Raw genomic sequence first — 6,751 nt, 5'->3', positions numbered from 1 at the left:
CCCAATCCTATTCAATACCTCCTCGTTAGTAATGTGATCTACCCATCTAATCTTCAGCATTCTTCTGTATCACCACATTTCAAAAGCTTCTATTCTCTTCTTGTCCAAACTATTTACCGTCCATGTTTCACTTCAATACATGGCTACACACCATACAAATACTTTCAGAAACGACTTCCTGACACTTAAATCTATACTCGATGTTAACAAATTTCTCTTCTTCAGAAACGCTTTCCTTGCCATTGCCAGTCTACCTTTCATATCCTCTCTACTTCGACCATCATCAGTTATTTTGCTCTCCAAATAGCAAAACTCCTTTACTACTTTAAGTGTCTCATTTCCTAATCTAATTCCCTCAGCATCACCCGACTTAGTTCGATTACATTCCATTATCTTTGTTTTGCTTTTGTTGATGTTCATCTTATGTCCTCCTTTCAAGACACTATTCATTCCGCTCAACTGCTCTTCCATGTCCTTTGCTGTCCCTGACAGAATTACAATGTCATCGGCAAACCTCAAAGTTTTTATTTCTTCTCCATGGATTTTAATACCTACTCCGAATTTTTCTTTTGTTTCCTTCACTGCTTGCTCAATATACAGATTGAATAACATCGGCGAGAGGCTACAACCCTGTCTCACTCCCTTCCCAACCACTGCTTCCCTTTCATACCCCTCGACTCTTATAACTGCCATCTGGTTTCTGTACAAATTGTAAATAGCCTTTCGCTCCCTGTATTTTACCCCTGCCACCTTCAGAATTTGAAAGAGAGTATTCCAGTCGACATTGTCAAAAGCTTTCTCTAAGTCTACAAATGCTAGAAACGCAGGTTTGCCTTTCCTTAATCTAGCTTCTAAGATAAGTCGTAAGATCAGTATTGCCTCACGCTTTCCAATATTTCTACGGAATCCAAACTGATCTTTCCCGAGGTCGGCTTCTACTAGTTTTTCCATTCGTCTGTAAAGAATTCGCGTTTTACATCTGTCAACACCTGCTTTCTTTGGGATTGGAATTATTATATTCTTCTTGAAGTCTGAGGGTATTTCGCCTGTCTCATACATCTTGCTCACCAGATGGTAGAATTTTGTCAGGACTGGCTCTCCCAAGGCTGTCTGTAGTTCTAATGGAATGTTGTCTACTCCCGGGACCTTGTTTCGACTCAGGTCTTTCAGTGCACTGTCAAACTCTTCACGCAGGATCATATCTCCCATTTCATCTTCATCTACACCCTCTTCCATTTCCATAATATTGTCCTCAAGTACATCGCCCTTGTGTAGACCCTCTATATACTACTTCCACCTTTCTGCTTTCCCTTCTTTGCTTAGAACTGGTTTTCCATCTGTGCTCTTGATATTCATACAAGTGATTCTCTTTTCTCCAAAGGTCTCTTTAATTTTCCTGTAGACAGTTACTCACTCCCAATTTCCATCACTGCTGGCTGTTCACCTCCAACTTCCATCAATGCTGACTATCAACTTACAACTGCTAGTGCGACCAGCCACAGAGCCTCTTACAGAGTGCGCACAGCGCTGTCAGAGTTAATAATGCAAAGGGCTACATAGCGCTTCCAACATACAAACACTTAAACAGGCTACTTACATACTGCGTACCTCTGGAAACCTGACAAGGACTTAACGAATCCAAGACTTCAGAAATTCAGTCCGGATTAAATTTGCAACGGAAATTGAAAGAAAGGTTTATTTATGTTTCAGAATATATTGCTGTTACCATGTTGCTTATCTCTTACAAACATTGATTTCAAGCGTACAGTTGCACATACCTAGATATTTTATGAACATGGTGGAGACTCAGCATTAACTCCGCCCGAACAGGCCTTGGAAGGCCTAACGGTACTGACCGGCCGCCGCGTCATCCTCAGCCCACAGGCGTCATTGGATGCGGATATGGAGGGGCATGTGGTCAGCACACCGCTCTCCCGGCCGTATGTCAGTTTACGAGACCGGAGCTACTTCTCAATCAAGTAGCTCCTCAGTTTGCCTCACAGAGGCTGAGTGCACCCCGCTTGCCAACAGCGCTCGGCAGACCGGATGGTCACCCATCCAGGCGCTGGCCCAGCCCGAAAGTGCTTAACTTCGATGATATGACGGGAACCAGGATTACGACTGCTGCAAGGCCGTTGGGAGACTCAGCATTAGAATTAAGTATTCTCTTAATTCTCTTTGTTACACGAAGTGAAACTGTCTTTGTGTTTTCCCCTTGCATATGTAAATTCGTAGTGTGTGAGAACTTGTCTAAAATTCACTTGTTCAGAAACGTATTTGTGCCGTATTTTTTAATAAAACTATATAAAGGCTAAAACTGTATAAACTACTTGTTCTTGAAAAACCGGCACCCATGTGTTGTAATGTTTAAAATTATTAGTCGTATCAGAAATGTTTTCCGACTTTAAAGTGACGCTTCCGATGATCTAAATTATGGTCATGTTCAGTGCTCATCGCGTTTTATGAGGAAATGAATCGTCAGTTACAATATTATATGAAACGCTATTACCTACGCCGGCCGCTGGTGGCCAAGCTGTTCTAGGCGCTTCAGTGTGGAACCGCGCGACCACTACGGTCGCAGGTTCGAATCCTGCCTCGGGCATGGATGTGTGTGATGTCCTTAGGTCAGTTAGGTTTAAGTAGTTCTAAGTTCTAGGAGACTGATGACCTGAGATGTTAAGTCCAATAGTGCTCACAGCCATTTGTACCATTTGCTATTACCTACGTTTGTCAGAGCAGAATTTGCTACAATATTCGTGGAGCTACGCTGAACAGCTTTTCCTAACCTTGAATCGCCACAAACGCTCCCTATCATTGTCAAGACACCACCGACACACTGTGTCCAAAATGTGCATCAATCCGTTGATACGTTCATCCAGCTTCCTGCAGGCGTACAGTGTGACCCCGATGAAATGGCTCAAGCTGTTCAGCAGTCAAGACGCAGGGTGCACAGACAGCCCTGATCGACGATGACCGAGATAAATGAATCACAAACACTTCAAACCCTCAGTGTACACAAAACTGGCTCTGAGCACTATGCGACTTAACTGCTGAGGTCATCAGTCGCCTAGAACTTAGAACTACTTAAACCTAACTAACCTAAGGACATCACACACATCCATGCCCGAGGCAGGATTCGAACCCGCGACCGTAGCGGTCGCCCGGTTCCAGAATGTAGCGCCTAGAACCGCTCGGCCACTCATGCCGACCAGAGTGACAGAGTGCCTTGCATATAACGTGAATCTTGCTTATTACATCGCAGGCGTATTGCTTGACATAGAGAAGGCCTACAATAAAGTGTGGAAGACCAAGCTACTGTCAAAAATGGGCACTCCCTGGCTCTTTACTGAAATGAGTATACAGTTTCCTATCGGATAGAAACTTGTTCGTTAATATCGACAACCAAAGATCATTCACCAAGTACCTAGACCAATCTCGCAGGGATCCGCTCTATCTCCCACATTATTTATGTTACACGTTAAAGATGTGTCCACACTGCCATAAGCTGTAGCTGTACACTTCACGAACGATACTGCATTGCCCCCCCCAGCAGCTGCGGTGTGAGTGCAGCGTTTATCTGAGTGCAGAGACAGCTTGAGTGACATGGTCGGTCCTACTTAACGTGAAGTCATGTTCAAAAGAAGAAGACGTGATCTGTCGGGCAGATTCGAATAAACAATACTGAGGTTCTGTGGACCGACTAAGTCCAATACTTATATGTTATATTGGACAACAAGCTTACATTCAAGTAACTCATACAAGGATTTAAAGTCACTTAGTCTTGTAAAAAAAAGTGTGCATTATTCAGGAACACACATTTTCAATAAATTGCCAGCAGCCATAAAAAGCTTAACAACCAATGAAATTCTGTTTAAGAGAAGCCTAAAGGATTTATTGGTAGCCAACTCCTTCTACTCCATTGATGAATTTCTCAGTAAAACCAACTGATATAAACTTCTGCACAATTTCAGTGCAGTAATGTGTTCATTGTAAATGTGTGTGTGTGTGTGTGTGTGTGTGTGTGTGTGTGTGTGTAAGTACAATCTAACTTCTGCACCATTTCAGTACAGTAATGTGTTCATTGTAAATAAGTATTATAGTGAAACTTCCTGCTATATCAAAACTGTGTGCCGGACCGAGACTCGAACTCGGGACCTTTGCCTTTCGCGGGCAAATGCTCTACCAACTGAGCTACCCAAGCACGACTCGCGCCACGACCTCACAGCTTTACTTCTGCCAGTACCTCGTCTCAGTTGGTAGAGCATTTGCCCGCGAAAGGCAAAGGTCCCGAGTTCGAGTCTCAGTCCAGCACACAGTTTTAATCTGTCAGGAAGTTTCATAACTGCGCGCAATCCGCTGCAGAGTGAAAATCTCATTCTGGAAGTATTATAGTAGTTGTATTACATGTTTATTACCTTGTAAATAAATATATAAACTTTTTTTTATTTTAAATTCAGTGCATTAGTATTTGTAAAATGACTCTTTCATATAGTGTTCATTAAAAAATGACGATCATTCCACTTGGGACCTGTGGAATGGTACATTAGCTTATTTGTTTTAGTTGTAAATATTTGTCATGTATTGTTGTATTTTTGACATGTTCTACATCCTGGAGGACTTCCTCACTACGCATCAATTGAAATGAAAGTAAATCTAATCTAATGTAATACAGACGATGAACACCGACACAAAATTAAGTCTATATAAAGCTGTCATGATAACAGCAATGAGTCATGGAAGTTCCTCCGGAGACAGCTTGTCAAACATCCCATGTAGGAATAAAATAAACAAAACCGCAGCGGGGCAATAGGGCTAGTGCCCAATGTCCTATGAATGCCAAACAACCGCTAAAAAGATCATGAGAAATGACAGAAAGAAGCCAGCCTTCAAAGAAGGATACGTCTATTCAGGCCGTCAGCAGGTAGAACAGTCATAGAGTAATTCAGACACGAGTTTCCAGAGACAATTAAACTACAGTTTTGGGGGAAACTTGGCCGCAGGTAGATGGAGAGCGAGAGGGAATGGAGAAAGCCTCAACTTTGCTCTCCGAGAATGCGCGGGAGACATTTATCCGTGACTTGTTCCACAAACGAGAACAGGAGTAAAAAGGACAGCCCCATTCCATTCAGGAGGTGGCACCGGTCCCCCGGTGGGCCGGGCATTGCTTTCACGTCAGCGCCAGCAGGGTCGCGGAAAGTTTGCTCTGAGACGGGCGGCCGGCGTCTGCCGCCCGCAGGCAGGAAGTGCGGAGCGACAAGGGCGCGCACTCGGCCGCTTCGATTCCCGGCGCGCTCGATACGCAGCCGGCGCCGCCGCCGCCACTGCCGCTGTAGCTGCCTGCGCCCTTCTGCCTCTCCCCCCCAGCGGACACGCGCGCCCAACGGCCCGCCACCCGCCGGGCACTCGATACCACTCTCAGCCACGGCTGGCCCCCGCCGTCTCGGACGCGAGCGCCTGTGACGCGTTTATACAAACTCCTTGGTGAATATGCAGAACAGGCGGCGCGATTAACTGTACAACACATATTCTAGGCAGGCCACTGTGTAATGTTTGGAGAAGTGTAACTCGTCCCTCCTTTTTCAGCAGTTACCAGCTTCATCTACATATGCAGGTTCTGATAAAGTGTTTCTCTCTGTAACTGAGAAGATAATAAGTGAAAGAGCTGTTTATTAGACAGTTGAAAAAAAGTTACTCTGTTTGGGAACTTATGAACATACACACATCAAAAGAAGTTTTGTATCACCTCGGTTCTGAGAGTTCCGGATCTGTACAGAAAATTGGAATAGAGATCCACATAAACATCATTTCCGCCCTTTTTATTGCTCGTGAAAACCACACGTTGCATGTTGTACCACCATACAGCGAGATCTTCAGAGGTGGTGGCCCAGATTGCTATACACACCGGTACCTCTAATACCCAGTAGCACGTCCTCTTGCATTGATGCATACCTGTATTCGTCGTGGCATACTATCCACAAGTTCATCAAGGCACTGTTGGTCCAGATTGTCCCAGTCCTCAACCACGATTCGGCGTAGATCCATCAGAGTGGTTGGTGGGTCACGTCGTCAGTAAACGGCCATTTTCAATCCATGCCAGGCATATTCGATAGGGTTCGTGTCTGGAGAACATGGTGGCCGCTTTAGTCGAGCGATGTCGTTATCCTGAATGAAAAAAATGGTTCAAATGGCTCTGAGCACTATGGGACTCAACTGCTGAGGTCATTAGTCCCCTAGAACTTAGAACTAGTTAAACCTAACTAACCTAAGGACATCACAAACATCCATGCCCGAGGCAGGATTCGAACCTGCGACCGTAGCGGTCTTGCGGTTCCAGACTGCAGCGCCTTTAACCGCACGGCCACTTCGGCCGGCCTATCCTGAATGAAGTCATTCACAAGATGTGAACGATAGGGGCGCGAATTGTCGTCCGTGAAGACGAATGCCACCCCTATATGCTGTCGATATGGTTGCACTGTCAGTCGGAGGATGGCATTCACGTATCGTACAGCCGTTACAGCGCTTTCCATTACCATCAGCGGTGTACGTCGGCCCCGCATAATGCCACCCGAAAAAAATCAGAGAACCTCCACCTTGCTGCACTCGCTGGACATTGTGTCTAAGGGGTTCAGCCTGACCGGGTTGCCTCCAAACACGCCTCTGACGATTGTGTGGTTGAAGGCATATGCGACACTCATCCGTGAAGAGAACGTGCTGCCAATGCTGAGCGATGCATTCGGAATGTTGTTGGCCC

Source organism: Schistocerca nitens, chromosome 4 (assembly GCF_023898315.1).
Source record: "Schistocerca nitens isolate TAMUIC-IGC-003100 chromosome 4, iqSchNite1.1, whole genome shotgun sequence".
Lineage (NCBI taxonomy): Eukaryota > Metazoa > Arthropoda > Insecta > Orthoptera > Acrididae > Schistocerca > Schistocerca nitens.
This window is presented reverse-complemented; position numbering follows the sequence as displayed.